The following is a 26,307-nucleotide window of genomic DNA, read 5'->3' on the forward strand; positions in this document are numbered from 1 at the left end:
CGCAGAAAATACACGTATTTTTATAACGGTTCATATGAGAGAGTATTCCAAGCAGTTAAGCGAGTAGTCAATGTTTCCCTTGTCACTAATGTCTGATCACTTGGCTGGCTCCAATTTATATATTTTGGGTCATTTGACACGTACATATGTATGTGCTCTAAATAGTGCAGTGTGAAGTTAATTTTTTACTTTGTACATCCCATGTAATCTAGCGTATAGTCAATTGTCACTTTAGTGTCTCTAAGTAACCTAGAATGTAGTCACTTTAAACCTTAATTGTGTACTGCATTTGTTTATGAGTAATTCATACAAACTGGTTTTATAAAAATTATGTTGATCAACCCAGCAAAAACTTCGCTTACAAAGCTGCAAGATATGTCTTTTTTAATAACTTACTTTCAACTAGTAAAGTCTAAAAAATTAAAATAATCAAACAAAAAAATTAACAGTTACTTTTTCCGAAATCAAAAACTTTTTTGACAATTTTTTCAAAATGAACTTTTTTCTCTAAAGATATTGGATATTTTCCTTGAAGGCCTATTTGGTCACTTAGTCGGATGCGAGTTGGATATCTATCAAAATAAATGTTTTGTAACTCAAAACATACAATTTCTGACTTTTTTGTTTTGCTAAATCTAACTCCTTTTTTATACCCTTCACCTTCGTGAGATGGGAATATATAAGTTTGTCATTCCGTTTGTAATTACCACAATATAATTTTCCGACCCTATAAATTATATATATTCTGGATCCTTATAGATAGCGGAGTCGATTAAGCCATGTCCGTCTGACAGACATGTCTGTCCGTCTATCTGTTGAAATCAATTTTCTGAAGACTCTTCGGGATCCAAATCTTCATTCTGTCAGACATGCTTTCGAGAAGATTCCTATTTAAAATCAGCAAAATCGGTCTACGAATGACTTAGATATGAGGAAAAAACCAGGACAACCTCGATTTTTGACCTACAGTGGTGGCCAGGTAATTAAGATAGAAATTGTTTGCTAAATTCCGTGTGATTCTCAATTATTTTTTCAAGCATACAAGTGTGTTTTATTCAACTGTGTCAATTCATACATATTCACAAAAACATACGATTTTTCTACAAATTGACCAAATTTTTTTGTTTAAAAAAACATATTTTCTAAACTTTATATCATTATATTTTTATTATTATAAAATATACGGACCAAATTTCGTATTTTTAGTTTCGGTCATATCATGTTATTAACAGCGAATGTTCAACGTATTTCCACATACATATCTTTGCCTATATATGTTGTACCGATTTTTCCAAACATTTTTGAGAAACTACAAATATTAATAATAATTTTCATATCCTTATGTCCTTTTATTTTGGCTCTACGCACTTAAAATTCAGCAATTGTTTATCTAAATAAATAAATAAATAAATCTTATTCAGAATAAAAAATTGTTTATCTATAAATGGATTTGTTGTGTCTATCCGGCTTCACATGGATTATGTCGATCAAATGAGCATCCTTCTAAACTGAAAATAGAAATGGTTTTAATATTTTTAAACATTACTTTAATCTCAATATACATATTACTTTAAATGAGTCCATTTCTTAGTTCCAACATTTTTGGAAGAAAACTATTTAAAAATCAATAGAAATCTGTAACTAAAAATTGGGGGTGGACAAAATGTCTAATAGATGTTGCAATTGTAGGTATAAGTAGTATAGTTAGAATACAGACATTTCTTATCTGTTTTCTAGGAATACATAATAAAATCATAAAAACAGAGCACTATTTTCCTGTGCTCTGTTTTTATGACAACTTAAAATGCCACATTATTTAACAACAATATTTATAATATTTAGTATAATTTGCAAAAAACTTATATGTTTGGTGAAATCCTTTTAACAATAACAAATGTATTTGTTTATTTTGCTCATTGTAATCAAAAAGGTTCAATTGACCCCATGTTAAAATAACTAGTCACATAGCTAATTATGAAACTAGTTGTCATCCTAAATAATAGGTAAATTCACTAGATCGGGATAGTCTCCAAAAACTGCAGGGTAAATATACGCATATACATTAATACATATGAAGTACATGTATAAGTATTCATATATGTTTATGAGAATTTGTTTACTTATCGTAGTACAGTTAACATTTATACACTTATTTTGTTATACGAGAACTCGTTCGTGTATAACACAAACTGTTGCGAGAGAAGCAACAATTTGTTGCTGTTGCCATTGCAATGTGTTTGTTGTATTATTTGCCCGAAGTCTGCTTCAACTTTCGAATATGAGTGGTAATTTTTTTGTAGTATTTGCGTTTATATGTACATAGAAGAAGAAGATTTAAGTAAAGTATTTAAGTTTTTAAGACTAATCTTAAGAGGAGTTGTTGCTGTTGTTGATGTTATTTTGCTTTTCTTTTATTTCGCATCGTTTCTTTCATTTAGAATTTAGCATAATTCCTTGTCATAAAAGTTTTTCGTTTTTCGCTACTTGTTTGTTTTTTTTTTTGTTGTTTGCTTGGCATTATTTCGATCGTTATTTTGGAATATTTTGGCTGTTTGGTTCTGCTTTTTTTTTTTCCAAAAGAACGTAACACACTTATTTTCTTTGTACAGTTTTATTTGTGTTGTTGTTTTTGGAAATAAAATACGAAAATGTTCTGAATGTTGTTGCTTATGTATGTAAATCTGTGTGTGTGTGTGACTGTTTTATAATAATTTTTCTTTTTATTACCACACAGAATGTTTGTTAATCAAGATTCATTGGGGCGTATGAACGATGATAATTTCCAAACATTTGTTAAGTATACGCCTTCGAACAACTAATTTACAAAATTGAATTAAAAACAGAAGAAAGACTTTTGAACAAAGTTTACGAGGTTAGCCACAACTGTTATTACAAAATAATATACATTTTCCAGAAATAACTAGAAGTTTTTTGATGGAAAATCATAAAATATGTTATCATTAAAGCGGCAGCTTGTTATACTAACGCTTTTAGATGTTGGTTATAATTTTTTAAGATAATCACTGTGATGAAGATGAAAATCACATAGACTTTAAGAAATTCTTCAGTTCATCCTCGTACTTCAAGACAAATTTGAAGCACTTTATTAGGAAACAAATACTAAAATTAAATGACTGTGGGTAAAAGAAAGAAGAAAAAAAAAACACACAAAAGAAATCAACTACACAAAGAATCAAAATGGTAATTAAAGCAAATTAATTCAAATGGACATGAAATGTCGAACGGATAGCATAAATTCATTGAAAAAACATTTCTCAAAGTAATAAACTCATATTTCAAGGGAAATTTTCAATTAACATTCATAATGTTGAAGTTCTTTAATTGTGAAAGTAATTGCAATAAGATTTGTTTTTATTTATTTATTTACAACATAAAAAAAATTATTTTCAATTTTAGATAATAATCATCAACAACTTTTGCTTAAAAACTTTGTGAATTTATTTGTTTATACATCAAAAAGTAAATTACAAATTAGAACAAGTGTGTTTTACATTTAAATCAGTGCTGAAAGATTTATCAGTTTTGAAAATTGCTAATTGGAGGCGCTTTTTTCATATTCATATTCGTTTATTATCAGTACCCAGTTTTAAGCAAATGCCTGAATATATGAATTCTAATGAAAAACAAAAACTATTGCATAATCATAATTATCACAATAAACATTTAATTTTAATTATAAAAATTTGTCGCGTTTGCTATCGTAATATTTGTGTATCTAATATAGATGGGTAAATAATGACATACTTTGGGAAAAAATAAAAGAAATCTGCATAATGAAAGCTACATTATTATATTTTATTAAAAAAAGTCAATTTAAAAAGTTAATTAACTAAACTTACTAAAACATATTTATGAAACAAAATCAGTTTTAAAATTTTTTTCACTTCAATGGCATACAAATGTTGTTTGATATCTACATACATATATGAATGAAGAAAATTCAAAAAGTACCACTAGAATAATTAAAAAGTATCATTCAGGATTACATGCTTCTAATATGTTCAGGTTCTTTGTAATAGAAAAAAAATAAAGAAAAGAAATAATAAATGTGTCTAATTTCATGTTACAAAATTTTATTATAAAATATTGAGAAAGTAGCAAAAGGTCTCTTTCATGGTACTTTAAGAACTCTATTCTTGATTCCTACATCAATCGAAAGCATGCCAGTTACATATATGTATTTAAAGTTGATAAGTTTATTTTAAACGTTTAAAATTTATTCGAAATTGTGTTAATAATTTTGGTACTCTTTCTCTTCATTTGAATGGTAGCTCATAGAAGACTAATTTCGTCCAAAAATACGTGGGCGCCTCTGAATATATTGAAATATTTAAGCTTTCTAAATCGTTGGTTTATTTCCTTCAAGCAGTCTTGCCAGTCCTGGGGATTTGGGGGATATTTTAAAATATTTCGGGAATTTTATGGGAATAAAAGCGTGAACCCTAAAATGCACTGTATCATTACTTGCGATGAAAAATGGATCCATTACGATAACCCGAAGCTTAAGAGATCGTATGAGCAGGAGGCCAATCAGACGAATCGACACTAAAGCCGAATATCCATGGCGCTAAGGTAAGGCTCTATATTTGATGGCAGCAAAAGGGTTCTATCTATTCTGAGTTACTAAAATCTATTCTGAGTTAAAAAAAATTTTAAGCGAGTATTTGCCGAAATTTGCCGAAATTTACCATCATGACAACGGTAGGCCACATGTTGCAATACCTGTTAAAAAAACTATTTAAAAAGAAGTGGTAGGGAAATTTTTACTCACCTGCCTTATAGTACAGACCATTGGGTAATATAGAGACGAGAAGTAATTGTCCAAAACCTAACTCTTGCAACAACAAAATACATGCTATTCAATGTATTTTGTTGTTGTATGAGACATATGATTTTTTGTATTTTTGTTTGACAAATCGGAATGTCTCGTCTCTATGGTTAAGACGGATGAATTCGATTTTATAAAAACCATTAAAAAATATACTATTCTTAAAATTATAAAAAAAATATTTCAAACTTTTATAGATTTTTGTGATATGAGTTTTGCTTAATTTTAATATACCAAGTTTAAATTTAAAAAAACTTTAAAAAACACCCAAATATTAATGTCCGTTAATATAATATTTCACGAATTTACTTCATTTTATTGCTAATAAATTAAAATTTTGATTTATAACATTTAGTTTTTTTTAATAAACCAAAGAAAAATAACCTTTTATTCCACGGTTTAGAAAAAAATACGAAAAAAACAAAAATATTTTATTACCCTCATAAAACACTGTTGCTTAAAAAGTAAAAACTTTTGTCTTTAACAATAATTTTGTTATATTTGTTTGCTAGGGATGGATGCTCGCTCTTTTAACAAAATGTTCGATTTTTCACTCTCTTTACTTGCATGTACCGTTTTACAACTCAGAATTCCTCTCCCACACGAAAACTGCGTGAGCATTTACAGTATAACAGTTGATGCGACCAAAAAATAAAAAAAGCAGCAACAATCAAATAAGAACATTTCGCAAAATACGCACCACAGTTTGTGTAAGGACTACGACTTGTTTACAACGGCAACGCGGAATAATCAAAGCGAATCGCACAAAAAACCCAACTAAATTTTGCAACAAAAGTGCTAACTGAAAAGTGAAGTGTAGTAAAGAAAAAGCTACAACAGCCAGCAGCAGACAAGTTAATGTCTTATATAAATTGTATTTTTATTGTTGTTGGTACATACATATAGTAGAATACCCAGTGTTTTTTTTTGTTGTCTACTACAACAACATTGTGAAAGTCACCAAACGAAAAAACAAACAAGATTATTCTTGCACAAACAGTACTAAATTTTAAAGAAGAAAACAAATAGAAATAGAAACAAACAAACAGACAGACTCGTAAACAAAATAACAAAGTTTAAAGAATTAAAACGTCTTAAACAACAAAGTTTCTTCTTTTTCAAATTAAAAAATAAACCCAGACGGATTTGAAAAACGGAAGAGAAAAATAAAATAAAGGATAAATATAAAGTTTCGGGCATCAAATTATCCGCATAAAACGAAAAAGGGAAGGCAAAACGAAAAAGAAAATATATATAAAGTGAATTTCGCTATAAAACCAAAAAAATAAAAAATACCAAAAAAAAAAGTTTTGAAAATTTCACCCTCATGTGCTAATTAGTGTTTTTAAAGTTTAAATCCATTTTCAAAAGCAAGCTAACAAGGAAAAAGAAAAAAGTTTAATAAAAAACCATCCAACCCTACTCCTAAAACTTCAAAGAAAAAAAGAAAATTCGAGTGTTTTACAACAGGCAAATTCTTTAAAGCAAAAGTGTAGCAAACAACAAAAAAAAAATAAAATAAAAAAAAATCTTTGTTTTAAAAATTTGAATCCTTTTTTGGGCAATAAAAAAGGATTAACTTTACTTGAGGCGGCATAAGATGATAAGTAAGTGTTGCTCTTAATTAAAAATTTATTGAAGTAGATTGCAAGCTTAAATATTAAATTTAATTTACTTAAGCACGCAAAATACTACATACTTACATGTGTTTATTAATTTATAATGCTACTAACACAGTGTGGTATATTCGATTAGAGGTATGATTGCATTTATTGCATGGACAGTGTTAGGAATATATAATGGAATCGACGAGCATACATCTCTCTTTTACATTTTTATTACAATTACACCTTCTTAAAGTTATTAAGAGATATGAAAAATTATAGTTTACTATGAACTATACACATTTTGCTAAATTTATTTATTATTAGATGCTTATCTCTTCGTAAAAACAGATATACTTAGGTTACTTTTAGGCTGACGGCTTTAAATATGTTTAACATAATTAAGGCAGGTCGTACGTGCATTTAAGTGCTTATATGAGTTTCTGTACCATACACCACCATGTATATGTTTGTGAAAACCATTTATATGATGAATAATTTTATCATAATATGTTGTTCTCAGATTATGATATCCATAAGCAGAGAGTAACATAATATGGTAAGTCATTCATCATATGTTTACTGTAACCATATATATGGTTGATACAATCATGTAAATAGTTACTGTGACTATAATATTGTTAAAAAACTTGTACAAATATTGAAATGGTTACAGTAGACATACACAACTATATTTTTTTCTCTGCGTACAATAATTGTTTTAAACTTATATAAACTTATAGTCCAGCTGGTCTGAATTTTTTTTTACAGCTAGCTCCTCTCTTTGGGGCTAAATTTTACGCTTTTTTCGAGAAAATAAAAAAAGGATATTTAGGGATTAAAATATTCTACGAAATATTTTGCCGAAAAATTTCAGATACCAAAACTCTTTATGGTTAATTAACCGTATAACACGCCACCTTGGGCCTCAAATTTTTTAAAAAAATTGCCAAACATTTTTATGATATTTGTGCTTATATTTGAAATATAAATAGTCCTTAAGAAGATCTACAAAAAACAAGCAAGAGAGCTATATTCGGCTGTACAGAATCTTATATACCCTTCACCAAATTATACTTCAAAATACAAATTTTAAATATTTTTAGGTAAACAAAATAATTTTTTTTTCCAAAGTTGTTTTTTTCATTTTTTGGAAAAAAAAATTGTTATTTTAAATTTTTTAGATTTAAAAAAAATTTCCGAATGTATATTATCTATTTATTTTTTTAGTTTTTGTATACATATTTTTACAGAATATATATTATTTTGCTATAAGAGAAAAATCTGTCACGTACGGTATGTCACGTACGATATTAAATTTTAATTATTATAAAATCATCCAAAGATTGTTTTTATTTAAATATGACGGATTGTAAAGGAAAAATATTTGGTTTAGTGTAAGAAATTGAAAGAAAATATAACGCCTCTCACGATTCGCAAATTTTCGCATATTTCTACATGTACCTTAAAATTACTTCCGTTTTATGTCACGTACGATATACCCTTATTTTGCTCAATATTGTGGACAACAATATTTCGTAAGAACTTATTATTTTTGTAAAATTCAGAGGGTAATATACATACCCTCTGAATGGAACATAAAGTCCAAATTATTTTTCAGAAACTCTTATTTTTGCTAAATCTATTCCATTCTATAGTCTTACAGATGTCACGTACATGTAATTGCCCATATGTAGGTTATCATTTTTAGGTCAAGAGTTATTTAGGTTTATTTATTTTTTTAAATTTGCACGATTTTTTTTTAGTTTTTTAAATATTTCTGGCCTACGGAGGATCGATTTTTTTTTTTAAATTGTGGCGTGTAGTTTTGTTATTAACCGTAAAAAGCTTTATTTACAACTTTTGTATTTTTGGTAACCCGCACTGAAAAAGAGGAGATAGAGAGTTAAGATCTTCCATAAAAATTATCCCCATAAAATTCCAAAACATAACTCTGACAATAAGAATTCTCTCAGACATTAAGTTACAAAATTTTGTTCGATCAAAAAATTAAAAAAAAAATTCAGACCAGCTGGATAAGTTTATTCTACAATAATTATCTACTCAACATGCCCTTTCAGAATTATAACTTCGCTATTCTGTTCCAAGTTTATGTTTGTTGGACAGTGTAATTAATAAAATTATTCGCTTCATTTGAACTGAATGCAGTTTTATCGGCCATACCTTGCGATTTTCAGCCAGTTTTTCCATATAACAAATTAATATGATTCAAAGTTGATAGCAACAAATTATTAAATTAACTTTTTTAAACTGGAAAAACTGGCTGAAAATCGCAACTTATGGTCGATAAATCTGCATTAAACAGGGCCACAAAATAAATTTAAAACGAGTTAGAACGGTATATTCGGCTTTGCCGAATCTTAAATACCCTCCACCTGCATACATATTTTTTAGGTTGATATATATGGGAGCTATAACCAATTATGGTTATAGCTCCCATATATGGTATATATGGGGATTATTTATGACGAATTTCAACTTAATAGCGATATTTACAAGATATTTATGCTAATTTAAGTGATTTTCGGAAGTGAACTTTATATGGGGGCTATGGTCAAATATGGACCACAAAAACATTTAGTGTTGTGATTTCCTTTAGCACGAAACTTATTTTTGCTGAAGTTTGTATGGATACTGCAATTCTGAAGGCATTTATAGACCATAGAACTATATTTCGGGAAGAAATTTGTATGGGGGCTAGGAGAAATCATGAACCGATTCTTATAATTTTTACAAGAGTTAGTCTTTTTATTATAAAAATAACGTGGGTAAAGTTTTATGTTATTATCTGCAATATATTTACACAAATAACCAAAAATATGTGAAAATTGTATATCTTTTTTTAGCTTGTCTCACATTTTGGTTCATAGCTCTGGTTCTATTGAAGCGATTTTGCTTATTTTCAATACCAAACTGCTTAGGACAACAATAAACATATTTTTTGTAAGTCTACCGATTTTGTTTGCGTATTTTGGACGTGAGCGTGTTTTACACAGACACACAGACGGACAGATAGACGGACATGGCTGAATCGGCATAGAATTTCATAAGGATCAAGAAAATATATACTTTGTTGGGTCTCAGATAAAAATTTCTCAATGTTACACACGGAATGACAAACTTATACATATATACCCTCATTCACCACTTGTGTTAGTGGAGGGTATAAAAATCTTAAGTTGGAATAGAAATAATGTAATTAATTGCGTTTCGAATGTCGACAATTTATAATATTGCTTTATAATGCAATTATAATCAGAAAATTTGTTCTTCCACAATAAAATCTGTGAACTTTTGACAAAACAACTTAAGTGGAATTTTCAAATTTTTCAGGAGAGCACAAAAACTGTTGAAATTATCGTTCAATATTTTATTATTTGTCCTTGAAGAACTTTACTATTTGTCTCAAAGAATTATACAAAGGATAAATAATAAAATAAATAAAATAATAAAAATTATCGATAAATTCAACAGATTTTGCAAATTAAGTTGTTTTGTCACAAACAAATCAACAACAACTCCATATAAGTCGATTTGTTTTTTTATGATATCTCAGAAACTAATATTCGTTAGAAGAAGCAGATTAGTGTAAATGGAGCGTTTAGTTTTATTATAAAAAAACTAAGATATTTTCTAATCTCGACTTAAGATGTTTTGTCCAAACTCCACAGAAATGTATCTCAGATTAAAGTGATTCTCAAATCTGGTAAATCACTTGACTACCCAAAATAATATAGTCCAATAAGTTTGGTACACCTTTTTCGAAAATTATATTAAGGCAGCAGATCGACTTTCAAACTGCCTTTGAGAAGAATGAACACAACACTGTCTATCTAAAACAAATTATTGGGCGTGGCTCATCTCATAGATAGCATACAGTTATTATCGATTATCTGGTGAAAAATAATAGCGAGAGACTTAAAACTGTAAATGACTCATTATTTTTTACCACTGCAGTTGTTAAATTTAATGATATCAGTGGACAGTGGGCGTGGCACTTTCCATACAATGATAATATGTAGTTATTATTGAATATCTATAGAACTGTAATTGAGCGAGTCTTCAAACTCTAGGGAATCGGAATAGTTGGAGAGGTCCCTTCCCTAAAAAGTAATTATTTATTATTATAATTAAGTATTATAGTGAGTGGCTACTTCCATGTCTTATTTAGCTCAGCTAACAAAAACCGTATGTTAGAATTTAGAAAGTTAGAAAATCTAGTCTTCTTTTTTGGCAGTCACAAACGACTGCCAAAAAAGAAGACTAGAAAATTACTCTATGAAATACAAACCACAATAAAATCCCCACATGCTTCAACCTAAGTTTCCATTGTTTTGTCAATAGTTACAATAATATAATTAAAAAAAGGATTTATTAATTAAATCCTAAGAAAATAAAAAATTCATTTCAAATATTTGGAAAAGTTTCTATTGCATTGTCAATCACTTACTGTATAATGGTGTAAAGACAGCTCTTTAAATTCACGCCTTTAAAATGTTAACCACTACTGTATTAATAAACATTTAGTGATATGGTTCTATATTTTGCTGTTGAAAAGTTTATAAAAATATTAAAGTTGAAAACTTTTGATATTCAGACAATATACTTGAATATGAGTAGAAAATAATGAAAAATAAACGAACAGTATTGTTGTTCCACATATTCTCACATAAACATTTTCTCAATGCAAATAATAGTTTATGATACTTAATTTTAAACAAAAGATTGTTTTTTTTTTGTTTCTACAACTTCTCTAAATAAATCTATAAAAGTGCACAAAAGTTTTCTGTAACGGAAACTTATTGTTTTTTATTTTGTTTAAATTCAGAACGGAAGTACGAGTATATTTGTATGTAGTACATATTTATTTAATGAAAACTATATAATGCCGGGATGCTGTGTAGAGGGTTCTCATGCGTATATCTGCAGTGGAAGGTGCACTAATTTATTTAGAGTTCGTTCACATTGTTAAAATAGTTTACAAACTAAGTGCAGCTTAAGTACATGACTTTTGAAGGAGCAGATGTTATCATATCATCTACCTTCTACCTTGATATTTTTCAATTAATGATGATAAGTGAAATATTGATATTTTTCCTCAAATATTTTAAAAATGTGAACGCACCAAATCATTACTATTTTATTTGATGACAGTTCTAAAGGAGAAATAAGTTTAGAGTCCTATGGCTAACATCCGAAGTTTCTTTTCTTATAATAAAAGGTCCAATTAACATAAAAAACGGCACCAGAAAAACTGTTTCATTAAAAAACTTTCTGATACCAGATGAAATTAATCATTTCATAATATGATATCATAAAATCCTCATAAGCAGCCTGCATATTCTCCCAGGATATTATTAAAATATTGATCCATATTAAAACTTACAATATTGTGTTTTTTATTTACATATAAAATTACAATATTTTTTTTTCGAATTGTACATCCGGGCGATTAAATTCGTTTGTACTTAAACGTTGCAAAAAACAAATATAATCTCATTTAAGCTTATTTTGTTGACGAGACCATATGGTCAACTTTTATAGAAAAATTAAATGTTTACGACTTTTTTTTTTCAGTTAATAAACTTTTGTTTTGTCTTTTTATTTTTATTATTAGAAAGTATCTTATATAATGCTGTGTTTTTTTTTTGTTTCCTACTCTGATATGAGGTTTTTGTTTTTATGCAATGTTTTCAAAAAAGAAAATCATGGAGCTTATGTCTGCCCAATTGATATGGTAACCAAAAAGACAATGATTTTTATTTTTTATAGTGGACAATGGTGCAGTTCTTCATCATCCATTGCGCATATCTCTCACTCTGCTCTGCTCTCTCAATCACTCTCTTTTACATTTGTTTTGGTTGTCTTGTTTCAATTTTTGTTTAATTTATTGTTTTTGCTTGATAATAAAATACTTTTACTCGATTAACACTTCAGCTGAGTTGAATGTTATTTAATGACATAATGTTATTCAATATTCATGCAACATCAAATTGTGTGCAACATATTTAGATCAGCTTTCAAATGTAGCTGCCATATAAATTTTGAATAAATAGACAATTTAATCAATTTAAAAGAGCTAGAGAACAAAGGCTTAGGGCCATTATTACAACTTGCCTTTATGTGCGTAATAGTAAAAGGTAACTTTAAGTAATAGAAAAAGGTACCCTTAACCTTCGCTTTACCATTACCCACCCGGGTGACCACCTCGTTTTTATTGGTTTAATATTTTTTTAAATTTTGTTTCGATTTAAATGAACAAATTTTAGAGTTCTAGAATTTAAACTACTTATAAGGTTTTTTCGATTTTTTTAAAATTTCGTTCATCGCATATATTTATAGAAGTGCAGTACCGGGTGGGTATTGGCACACAGAAAGAAAAAAGCACTTCTAAATTTAAGTTTATTTTACACAAATTTAGCCAGAATTGTACTTAAAAATTTAAGTACGATTCATACTCATTTGTACTTAGAACAAGTATAAACGGGATTGATTAAAAAAATCAAGTGGAAATTTTCTTAAAACAAGAACGAAATTCGTGAATTTACCCATTTCGCTCCGAGATAAAATTTTTATTTATCTGATCAAATATCTGGTCAAACAAATTTTCCGATTTTTCGTTTTCTCAGAAAATCCAGTTAAAAATTTCGAACTGTTAAGTTTAAACATATGTGATGTACCGAATTTGCTTGTAAATCATGGTTTTAATAGGATTTTGAAACAGTAACATATATTGGCAATAATTCCTCATGTTTATTATTTTAATTTTATTTTTTTTTACTATTTTTAAAATTTCTATTTTTAGACCCTTTTTTTAATTTAATGTAACTAGGGGCTAATTTGCCCCTAGCAACGAGGGGGAGGGGGATGGTCACGTCGGGATATAGGTTTTTATTAGCTAAAATATGAGACTTAACATTCACACTAACATTTTTCAGAAATTCCACCTTTTTCACATACATATAAACATTTTTTTGAAAAATTTTATTAAGTAAGAAAATCTTGTTTTAAGTACAAGTGAGAAGTTAAAACAAGTAGTTAATTCTTAAACTTCAAATTAAGAGTAAGATAACTTGAAATAAGAAAAAAAATTCTAATCTTAATCCATAATAGAAAAAGAGCGGTATAAAATTTACTCTCTGAGCTGTAATTTTCTACTTGCGCTTTCGGTTAGTTACATGAATAAACAAGCAATTTGCATCAGTATTAAGAAAGAAAATCTTGATTTAAGTACAAGTGAGAAGTTAAAACAAGTAGTTAATTCTTAAACTTTAAATTAAGAGTAAGATAACTTGAAATAAGAAAAAAATTCTTATCTTAATCCATAATAGAAAAAGAGCGGTTTAAAATTTACTCTCTGAGCTGTAATTATACCCTACACCACCATAGTGGGGAGGGTATTATGCGTTTGTGCAGATGTTTGTAACGCCCAAAAATATTAGTCTAACACCCACCTTAAAGTATACCGATCGACTTAGAATCACTTTCTGAGTCGATTAAGCGATGTTCGTCCGTCCGTCTGGTCGGCTGGCTGGCTGGCTGGCTGGCTGTCCATGTAAACCTTGTGCGCAGAGTACAGGTCGCAATTTTGAAGATATTTCGATGAAATTTGATACATATTATTTTTTCAGCTCAAGGACCAAGCCTATTGAAACTGGCTGAAATCGGTCTATTATTTCACCTAGCTCCCATACAAATGTCCTCCCGAAATTGGACTTTATCGGCCATAAATATTTAATTTATATATGTATCTCCACAAATTTCGCTCCAAATAAGTTTTATATACACAAAATTCATGTCACCAAATTTTGTTACGATCGGTCCATAATTAGTCATAGCTCCCATATAGACCCGCTTCCGAAAATCACTTTAACGTGCATAAATCGCTTAAAAATGTTGGTAAACACACAAAATTCAACATAGTTAACTTTAATATAGACATAAATCACACGACCTAATTTCATGGTGATCGGTCCATAATTGGTCATAGCCCCCATATAAGGCCCACTTCCAAGAATTACTCAAAAATATAAATTATTGAAATTTAAAAAAAAACATTTTTTTTGCTCTTTTACTTAGTGTAGGGTATTATATGGTCGGGCTTGACCGATCATACTTTCTTACTTGTTTTCTACTTGCGCTGTCGGTTAGTTACATGAATAAACAAGCAATTTGCATCAGACTGTTTTGTGCGTTCCGTGTTTCGTGTTGTTCTGTATTGTTTTCGGTCTTTTGTATTTTTTTGTGTTGTGTGAAAAAAATATGAGTGAGACAGAAGTGGTTCCTGCTTCTCAGGTAACATGCAACAGCTTGCAATATATGAAAGGCGAAAACATTAAGGAAGCAATACCTCCTCTTGTTCTTCGAATCGAATTTAGGAAGAAGCTTTAAGGTGGAAAAAATTCAGGTTAGCATTTAATAATACTGATTTTTGCAAATATAATTTAACAAATCTTAATCTTATTCTATAGTTTGGTATCGTTGACGACACAATTTCTGTCCAATCCAAAGTTCACAACTGGCTAATTGAAGAAGATGACTTCCATGGCAAAGAATTTTAAGTAAGGTAATACTATAGTTAAATGGCATATTTCTTTTTTTGATCTCATATGCAAGTAAAATTTTTAATTTTTAAAACAAAACAAAATAAAATTTATTAAAAATAAAAAACAATGTGTTTTTCTTAAATCAATCTTAGTTTGGCTTACATCAAGTACGAATTCGAGCGTAAATCAATCCTATTTTTGGATTATATCAAGTACGATTTCGTGCTTAAATATAGTTCAGAATTCTTGAAACAAGCTCATTCTGGGACATTCTTAAATCAATCCGATTTTTCGATTATATCAAGTATGAATTCGTGCTTAAATCAAGTTTAGAATTCTTGAAACAAGCTCATTTTAAGATTAATTCTATCTCGGTCGTACTTAGGGAGAGCTAAAATTAAGATTTTTGGGCTTGATAAATCCGTACTTGAATCAAGTGTTTTGTACTCGATTTAAGAAGATCCGTACTTACCCTACTATTGACACCGCTCCGTATGAGTGTAAACCACGTACATAAAAAACCTTTGGTATAGCGAAGGTTAAAGTTAACTTTTACTATTACGAATATAAAGGCAAGTTGTAATAATGACCCTTATTGTTTTAATTATTGGAAATGAATCTCCAGTATTCCTTATTAAAAATTCCTTTTAAATTCAAAATATTTCGTTTGATAAAATGAGGCCCCATGTTTTTTTGCATTTCATTAAGTAGAACAAATTTAAAAATTTTAAATCGATGAAGCTGTTATTAAACCACCCTAATTCTCATTACCGTAAAATGTTCATATAAGGAAGCGATTAATTTATAATTTATTTAAACGAACATAAAATGTTAATTAAAAGCATCATTATAAAACATTATATTACATAAATACACAGCCATACACGAACTCCGTATAACATTAAGGGAAAAGTTTTGAAATTTTAATATTTTCCATAAATATTTTTTCAAACGTTTATCGTGTCATTTTATGAAATAAGGCCCTTAATCATATTTTCACACACCACCTCCAAATTAACTTTGATTCAAACCCAATATCAAGCTTTTGTAACATAATTGTCATAAGTTTGTCAAGCCTAAATATGGGTTTGAATTTTACATTTGAATTCAGTTTGAGGTTGATTTTAGTTTCTCAAATCTAACTTCCAATCATTTTTAATTGTTAGCCATTTGATATAGAGTATGATTTCAATTCATTCTCAATTTGATATCAAACATTAATGTTTGAGGGAAGGTTTTATTTCAAAATTAGTTTAGATAAGGTAGGCGCATACATCCTAGACATCTACTGAACCACTATTAAAGATTGTAAACTGCACCAGACTTGGCAATCAAGTATTATTTGTTAATTTTATTTTTTCCAAATATTAACTTGTAATAAACTAAACTTAATTTGCAGGCGGTAACTGGATTAAAATTTGTACCGTTAGTTGGTCTAATGTTTGTACAGTCTAAATATGAAAATTAATATATCTTTATCCCCCAAAAACCCCATAATAAATTATGCTGGCTTTTATGTTTAAAAAAATGAGCCACTTAATATTTTAAGTAACAAACCAAACAAAAAATAAGATACAGCAGAATCAAATTGTCAAATTTACATTTAAACATAAATGACATCAAAAGTTGATGCCAGTAATTTATGGGGTTTAACTTAATTTATTTTTCGGTGTGTCTATCTGCCTTTTGCTTTGACACATCTCTGCTCTGCTCTACTCGGTTCGTCTCATTTCAATTCATGACATTTTGAAAAATGACAAATTTCCATTATAATTTGCATCCTTTAAAGCAGTTACAACAGCAAAGTAAAGAACAAAAAAAAAATTGCCATTATTTTAGGGTTAATTTAGTTACAAAGGCATACACACAGAACCAAGTTCAATACACAAACACTCTATGTAAATATGTATAAGGATAACAAAAAAAAAAATATAAAAAATATTACAAGTAAAAATAAATAAATGTATGCAAATATCTTTTATAGTAATATGGTCCTTATTTTGGATGCTTAAAACATTAGCAAAATCGAATAACGGTTAGAGGTTGCATATTTCATTAGAAGTTTTGAATTTTGGTTTAAAAAAAATTAAAAATTCTATTAAAAAAGTTTTTGTGTTGCATTTGCCCATAGTTGTTTTCAACTTGATACCAAACAAATCATAAAATTTAATGCAAATCTCAAATTCCAAATAATTATACAGCCTAACTACAAAAGCCTTAAAGCCGATTTTATAAAGTCGACTATAATTTTAAATTTCGTACCGTAAAAAAAAAATTCAAATATAATTAAAAATGTTGCTTTATTATTTCAAAAAAAAGCATTTTGTTTTGAACTTTTATGTACATTTTGTTTTTTAAATTTTTTGAAATTTCTTTTTTTTATTTGCATTCATTTGAATGTATCTATATGTTGAAAAAAGTTCTGATGCTTTTTTCAAATAAAAACAAACGCCCTAACTATGAAAGAATTTTTAAAGTTAATTTTTGTTAAAGTCGACTTTATTTTAAAATAGAACTTTTCACCCATCACAATGTATCACCCATTTTCAAAATTTCAAATATGCTCAAAATCCTTCAAAGAATCGATGAATTACTCAAAGTTAATTTTTTAAATTTTTTTTAAAAAAAAAACTCACAAATACAATGCATTAGAGCGTCTGATGGAGTGGGTCATTGGCTTCATTATCCATATGGTCTGTATGAATGACAAAGATGCATTTGTCCAAATATGTATGAATACAAAATTTCTCAGAGAATCGATGAATTTATCAAAGTTAAATTGTCAAATATCTTTTAAAAATCTCAAAAATACCATACAGAGAAATGAATTATAGCTTCTGATGGAGTGAATCATTGCCTTAATTTTCTATTCTGTACATATGATGGACAAATATGGACTTGTTCAAAGTTAAATTTTCGAAATTTTTTTGAAAATCTCACAAATACAATTCAAAAAAATGGATTATAGTGTCTGATAGAGTGATTCATTGCCTTAAATTTCCATGTTTTCCATATGAGTGACAAAGAATACCCAAAAAAATCTTTCACAGAAGGCTTCTATTAAAATGTAATTGAATTCAAATCTTACATTATTACACCGTTCACCATGAGTGGCAAGGGTATATATAAGTTTGTCATTTCGTTTATAATGTATACATTATTCATTTCCGACTGCACAAAGTATATGTATATATTCTGGATCGTTATAGATAGCGGAGTCGATATAGCCATGTCCGTCTGTATGTTGAAATCAACTTTTCGTAGCCCCCAAATAATGTAAGTGATTCATACATCAATATATTCGCTATAGACCCGGTTCGATTGCTATTAATCGGCCCACAAATGTCTGAGTTATAAGAAAAAACCCAGGACAACTTAGATTTTTGCCATATTTATGATCTATATCTGGACTAATGATCGTTCGATTAATCGAATAATTTCTTACGAATAATTATTCGTACAATTTAAAAATTGCCATTTTCGAATAACGCATAATTCGAACAATTTTATGTAGAATAATCGAATAAAACGAATAAATGTGCATATACATATGGGGCATTTCATGTCAAGTGAACCAACTTTTGAAATCGATGTCTTCCGAAATTTGCACCAAGGTTAGCTCTATTGGATAGTAACTCAGACACAATTTTTCAACAACATCGGTCGAGAACTCTCTGAGTTATAGGGGGTAAAATTTTGACAATTTGGTCAAACAGGGGTTTTTTCTTATCCATGTAACTTATTACCTATTGTTCTTAGCAAAATGTGTCCCAAATAGTATAGATAGCTATTTCTTCGATCTTTCGAAAAAAAATATATAAAAAAAAAATAAAAAATTTTTAATATTTTTTTTCCGAAATCAAAAACTTTTTTGACTTTTTTTTAAAATGGGTCCTTTTTTTTTTTTTTTTTTTTTTTTTTTTCTTAAAATAAAGTTTAGATATTTTCCTTGAACACCTACTTGGTCGCTTAGTGGGATGCGAGTGGGATATCTATCAAAATAAATATTTTGTAACTCAAAACATAAAATTTTTGACTTTTTTTGCAAAATCAAAAACTTTGTTGACTTTTTTTTTTCAAAATGGACCCTTTTTTTAACTCTTTTTTTTTAGGTCAAACAAAAGCTTAGATATTATCCTTGAAGACCCTTTTGGTCGCTTAGTGGGATGCGAGTGGGATATCTATCAAAATAAATATTTTTTAACTCAAGCAAATACGATTTTTTTTCCAAATGGGCCCTTTTTTTAAAATTTTTTTTATAGTCAAAAGAAAGCTTAGGTCCATTCCTTTAAGATATTTTTAGTCCCTTAGTGGGATGCGAGTGGGATATCTATCAAAATAAATATTTTGTAACGCAAGACATACAATTTTTTAATTTTTTTTTGCAAAATCAAAATTTTTTTCCAATATGGGCCCTTTTTTAATTTTTTTTTTTGCTCAAAAGAAAGCCTAGGTCCATTCCTTTAAGATATTTTTAGTCTCTTAGTGGGATGCGAGTGGGATATCTATCAAAATAAATATTTTGTAACAATTTTTTATTTTTTTTTTGCAAAATCGAAATTTTTTTCCAATATGGGACTTTTTTTTAAAAATTTTTTTTTGCTCAAAAGAAAGCTTAGGTCTTTTCCTTTAAGACCTATTTTGTCACTTAGGAAGATGTGAGTAGGATATCTATTAAAATAAAAATGTTGTAACTCAAGACATTCAATTATTGACTTTTTTTTTGCAAATTCGAATTTTTTTTCAAAATGGGCCCTTTTTTAAAAATTTTTTTTTAGTCAAAAGAAAGCTTAGGTCCATTCCTTTAAGATATTTTAGGTCCCTTAGTGGGATACGAGTGGGATATCTATCAAAATAAATATTTTGTAACTCAAGATATACAATTTTTGATTTTTTGGCAAAATCAAAAACTTTTTTGACTTTTTTTTAAAATGGGCCCTTTTTGTAATTTTTTTTTTTTGCTATAAAGAAAGCTTAGGCCTATTCCTTTAAGATGGTTTTGATCGCTTAGTGGGATGCGAGTGGGATATATATCAAAATAAATGTTTTGTAACTCAAGACATACAATTTTTGTGTTAAAACATTTATTTTGATAGATATCCCACTCGCATCCCACTAAGGGACTAAAAATATCTTAAAGGAATGGACCTAGGCTTTCTTTTGAGCAAAAAAAAAAATTAAAAAAGGGCCCATATTGGAAAAAAATTTTGATTTTGCAAAAAAAAATTAAAAAATTGTATGTCTTGCGTTACAAAATATTTATTTTGATAGATATCCCACTCGCATCCCACTAAGGGACTAAAAATATCTTAAAGGAATGGACCTAAGCTTTCTTTTGACTACAAAAAAAATTTTAAAAAAAGGGCCCATTTGGAAAAAAAATCGTATTTGCAAAAAAAAAGTCAAAAATTGTAAGTCTTGAGTTAAAAAATATTTATTTTGATAGATATCCCACTCGCATCCCACTAAGCGACCAAAAGGGTCTTCAAGGATAATATCTAAGCTTTTGTTTGACCTAAAAAAAAAGAGTTAAAAAAAGGGTCCATTTTGAAAAAAAAAAGTCAACAAAGTTTTTGATTTTGCAAAAAAAGTCAAAAATTTTATGTTTTGAGTTACAAAATATTTATTTTGATAGATATCCCACTCGCATCCCACTAAGCGACCAAGTAGGTGTTCAAGGAAAATATCTAAACTTTATTTTAAGAAAAAAAAAAAAAAAAAAAAAAAAAAAAGGACCCATTTTAAAAAAAAGTCAAAAAAGTTTTTGATTTCGGAAAAAAAATATTAAAAATTTTTTATTTTTATTTTATATATTTTTTTTCGAAAGATCGAAGAAATAGCTATCTATACTATTTGGGACACATTTTGCTAAGAACAATAGGTAATAAGTTACATGGATAAGAAAAAACCCCTGTTTGACCAAATTGTCAAAATTTTACCCCATATAACTCAGAGAGTTCTCGACCGATGTTGTTGAAAAATTGTGTCTGAGTTACTATCCAATAGGGCTAACCATGGTGCAAATTTCATCCCGATCGGAAGACATCGATTTCAAAAGTTGGTTCACTTGACATGAAATGCCCCATATATTTAAATTTATTAAATTGCTTAAAATTTTTCATAATTTCAAATTTAAATAAGTATACTTTTACTTATTATTGTAATAATGACCCACAAAAATTGTATTGTTTCTGAAATTCGACAAATAACTAAGGAAAAGGTAGTCTTTCGATCACTGTAGATGAGTGTTCCGATAGCTCGTTCTATAAATATATAAATATTACTGCAAGAAGTTACAATTCAAAAAACACATCTTTCAAAATTTTGAACTTAGGACTTGAACCAATGAAAATAAAAGGTCCGGAATAAAATATTTGTTATATATAATAAAATATAAAATAAAATATTTGCTATTTAGCCGGCGAAATATTAGAAGAATCGCAATTAATAATCAAAATTTTAACTTAGATTAAAGTGGACAGATTCCCTTTATTGTGTAATTCTACTTTATTAAGCAAAGATTCGGCAACGTTGATAGAGCTTGATGTATAGTACAACTTGTTATGAATAATTTAGAAATAGTGAATAATTAATTTACTAAAGAATTAGTTACTCAATTTAAAACCCGAATTAATGAACGACATAAAAAAGTTCTTAAGACGTTTATATTGTATTTGAATTCAGGATCATTTCCAACTAGCTTGCATTTTTTAAAGCATAGCTACAAAACGGAAACTAAAATGTTTGCTTGTCAATTGTTTTCTAGATTTTTCGGGAGGGAATCTGATGAAAATTTAATAATGGACATTGATTTTTAATGTTTTTTAACATTATCAATACTTGAATTGTTAACTTTAACGTTATTTTTTGTTTTTCTTTAACAATAAAATATTAAAAAACCGACATCAAAACTTCATTCTTTACTTTTTAAATAAAAAAATTAAATTATTCGAATAATTCGATTAATTTTAAACGTGTGATCGAATTATTCGAACAGGAGAAAAATTGAATAATTCGAAAATGAGAGATATTTAAAATAATAATAAATCAGACCTACAATGGATCAAAATCGGTAAAAAAAATTTAACACCAATTTAGTTTTCACAACATTTTTATTTTTAGAAAATATTTTGGGTCTGAAATGATTTATTTATGAAATAATTTTAACAAATGTGTGATCCCACGCTTAACCATAAAGGCTTTTCAAACCACTACACAATTTTAATGTACTGTGGTTCTAGTAGTACAAATATGGTTCAAATTTAAATTTTTATAGAGAAGATTTTTTCCAACAATTTTTTTGTATAACTGTGACTTTTCTCCACATAATTTATGATTACTCAAAAAGCGTTAGTTCGATATTATTGAAGTAAACTTAGAAAACTTAATTTACATAGCCTTTAATCCGTTTATATATTGCATTTTAATCGGCTTAGTAAATTCGGAGTTATAATCACAAATTGAAGCAAAAAATATATTTTTTACGTGAAAATAGCAAATTTTTGTGTTTTAAAAAACTCATGAAAAATCGAAAACGGCAGAAATTTTTCAGGCTTATTACATTGCAAAGCTGCATTAAATCGAACATAAAAATCGATTAAATCTTTTCGAATTTATTCACAATTACGAGAATTCGATTATTTTCACAAAATTTTACGTTTTTGTTTGATATACATAAAATTGAGTAGTTAATGTTCTTCTTTCGATTGATTGAATTTCGAAAAAATTTTCCACAAGCTATGTACAAATTTTCACCTATATATTTCGTTTCAATCGGGTTAGTAGTTTCTGAGTTATAATATTGAGAGAATCGAAAATCCAAAAAAATGCAAACCAGGTGCCATCCTAATGTGTACGAATGGGTGAGTGGGGTTAAGTATGTGGAAGCGTGTGAATATTTATGTGTTAGTGTACCTTACAAACGTAAAAAAATATTTTATCAATGTTATGGCAACAGTTGTGACCAGCTGCTGACCAATATATTTCAGAGCCGTATATTTTATATGTATGAGGGCAGGACGAACAGTTAGGCTTACAAATTGCTTGCAAAACGAGTTACTTTTTAAAAAACTAGAATTTAAATTTAAACTCAAAACAATCGGGAGCATTTCAAGGTTTGCAGTTATATTTTGTTAATTGTTTTTTGTAAGCAGTGTTTTTAGCTGATGAGTCTTTATAACATTTTTATATTTTCTCTGTATGACATTCTGAACATACTTTTCGTATTTTCCACTGTGCGTGGGTTGAGCGACAAAAATGTTTGGCTATGGACTTTTTCGGACGATAAATCAATTCAGGCGAAACTGAACTATGTGTTATTACATGTTATCACCAAAATATGGTTATCGTTAACTTATCACTTTAGAAGTTATTATTTTCTTCACTTCAAACGCGTTTTGTTTGTTATCTCAAAATGTGTATTTTGTATCATAGACCTAGTTCCACTTTAGTTTCATGCTAGTCACATATAAAATTCGGTACAACTACATTTTCACTTGTGTAGTTTTAAAGTTTTTACGATTGGTCTCGTAGAATTGTGTCAGTAGTTATGTTCTTTTTTTTGAGGCATCAAACAAAGGCTTTATTTATTTTTAAATTTGTTTGTTTGTTTTTGAATGTCCCATCCGTGTGACAGTTCTGGAAAAAAAGGGAAGAGTGTGTATGTGTGTAAGTATTTCCGTTTGAATATTTGTATACATACAAATATGTTATTTACTTAAATGTTTTAAACTGTTTTCAATCTATATGATAAAATATTATTGTAGGAATTTAAAACAGAACTTATTGTAAATTTTATAAGAGAAAAATCTAAATTTTTGGAGAATTTAACTAAAAATTGTTTTAAATTTTTGTTTTTATTAATAGTTTAAATAATAATAAATAAAAAAAAGTTTGTTAAAATATAAATAATAAAAATAATAATGAAGATAAATATTTACCTTAAAATTAACCTAAAATACTTACCCTAATATTGCACCAAAACCCTTAATTTGAATTATCTTATTTATATACATACTAGGGTATTCGAATTATTCGATTTTTCTCTTGTTCGAATAAAACGAATAATTCGATTAAGAGATTTTAAATTGTTCGAATAATTCTATCACACGTTTAAAATTAATCGAATTATTCGAATAATTAAATTTTTTTTAAAAAAGTAAAGAATGAAGTTTTGATTTCGGTTTTTTAATATTTGATTGTTAAAGAAAAACAAAAAATAACGTTAAAGTTAACAATTCAAGTATTGATAATGTTAAAAAACATTCGAAAACAAACTCCATTATTACATTTTCAACAGAAATATTCTGATCAGATTAATTCCCGAACAATCTACAAAACAATTGACTAGCAAAACCTTTAGTTTCCGTTTTGGAGCTATGATTTAAAAAATGTTAGCTAGTTGGACATGATCCTGAATTCATATACAATATAAACGTATTAAGAACTTTTTTATGTCAATAACAAATATTTTATTCCGGACCTATTACAATTCTAAAAATTGTGTTTTTAGAATTGTAACTTCTTGCAGTAATATTTATATATTTATAGAAGAAGCTATCGGAACACTCATCCACAGTGATCGAAAGTCCCTTTGTCTTTAGTTATTTGTCGAATTTCAGAACCAATACAATTTTTGTGAGTCATTATTACTTATTTAAATTTGAAATTTCGAAAAATTTTAAGCAATTTAATAAATTATTCTACATAAAATTGTTCGATTTATTCGTTATTCGAAAATGGCAGTTTTTAAATTGTTCGAATAATTATTCATAAGAAATTATTCTATTAATCGAACGATCATTAGTCGAATGAATACCCTAATACATACATACTTATCTTATGTAAAGAAATGGCCACTTAAAATCGGTACGGATTAAAGCGAGCATAACTTTAAAATGAAACAACGTATGTTAACATTTTATACAGGAAATTAAAGGTAATTTATTAGGCTTTAAAAGAAATATAACTGTAGGTTTATGTATTTTTATTGCGAATAAATTTTCTAGCTTTTCTTCTTATGCCTCCCATTAATTAATGCACAACTTTTCATCCCACTTAAATTTACTTTTAACAATTGCCCAATATATCTCGATTGGACGAAGATTTGGGCAATTTGTTTAATTGATGTGTTTTGCTATAACATCAATATTATTCTCATTATACCACATCATAGTTGTATTTGAGTAATGACTACTTGTAATTGAGTAATGACAACATGGCTAAAACTTTCTATCAGATATGTGATGTCTTATAAATGACAGCAATCGCTTTTCTAAACTCTCTTTTTATATATAATTCTGAAAATTCTTCAAAAACATGTCAGAAAAACTTGACTCTTTAAACCGCAGCTGAGGACTGCCTGCAAAATTAATATTTTTGTTCAATTTTATGTATTCATATTTAAAGACCACACAACCTCGAGCTGCCGAGACATAAAAATTTTGATCTGATATCTGCCGAAAATCAGATTTTGGCTATCTTATAACCTGGCAAAGTCGGATTTTCTAGATATTTGTGGAACATTTTTTTTCTAGCTTCTTTTTCCATTGTGTCTACACTTTTTAAAACTAATCACAATGACTTGCAATTCATTGTATAATAACGGTAGATTTGTTGTTAAAAAGGTATTTAAATCGTTTTCCATATTGATAACTGGGAGCTTTGTTATGATTACTACAGTGCGTACGGATTTTAAGTGGCCACTTCTTTAAGCTATGACTTTTCATTAATTTTCACTGAGTTACTTTGAAATACTGGAATTAAGAATTTCAAACAACAGTAAAAAAGAAATTTTTACATTTCTTTTTAATCTTTAATTTATTTAAAAAATTTCTCATTTTTTTTCTTTAATCACCATTAGCTTTTCTCTACATTCTTCTAATTAATTAACCAGTAGTAAGTTTAGGGATGCAGAGTGTAAAGTGTTGAACTGTAATCCATTTCTACCATTCTGTTTGTTACTTGAACAAGAATTATTATGAAAACATGGTGCCTTTTGTTGCAAATGTTGTCATTAAATCTAAACTAGGTCAAATTAATATGCTCTATAATTTTGCTCGTTTTGTTAGACAATATATTTTTTTTACAATATTATAAAAGATTCTTACAACATCAATATACATAAAAGCGTAGAAATCATTAAAAACGCATAAGCACTTTTAAGGGGAGATAGTTTCCAGACTAAATGAGAATTATGCTAACAATAGTACATAAGAAATAGGAATCCTATAATCCTAAATCCTTCTCTTAGGTACTTTTTCCTTTCCATAAATAAAACATATTTGTT

At 28.1% G+C, this 26,307-nt stretch overlaps 1 protein-coding gene across 1 annotated transcript in view; it reads left to right on the forward strand.

Moving 5' to 3' along the window:
• The first annotated feature begins 6,352 nt into the window (after window positions 1–6,352).
• LOC135957484 (uncharacterized) overlaps window positions 6,353–26,307 on the forward strand; it is a 233,071-nt gene continuing 213,116 nt past the window's right edge. The window contains exon 1 of the mRNA XM_065508236.1: window positions 6,353–6,456. The gene's annotated coding sequence lies outside the window, so the exon portion shown is untranslated. The remainder of the gene's footprint in view (window positions 6,457–26,307) is intronic.

Source organism: Calliphora vicina, chromosome 1 (genome assembly GCF_958450345.1).
Source record: "Calliphora vicina chromosome 1, idCalVici1.1, whole genome shotgun sequence".
In the NCBI taxonomy this organism is placed as follows: Eukaryota; Metazoa; Arthropoda; class Insecta; order Diptera; family Calliphoridae; genus Calliphora; species Calliphora vicina.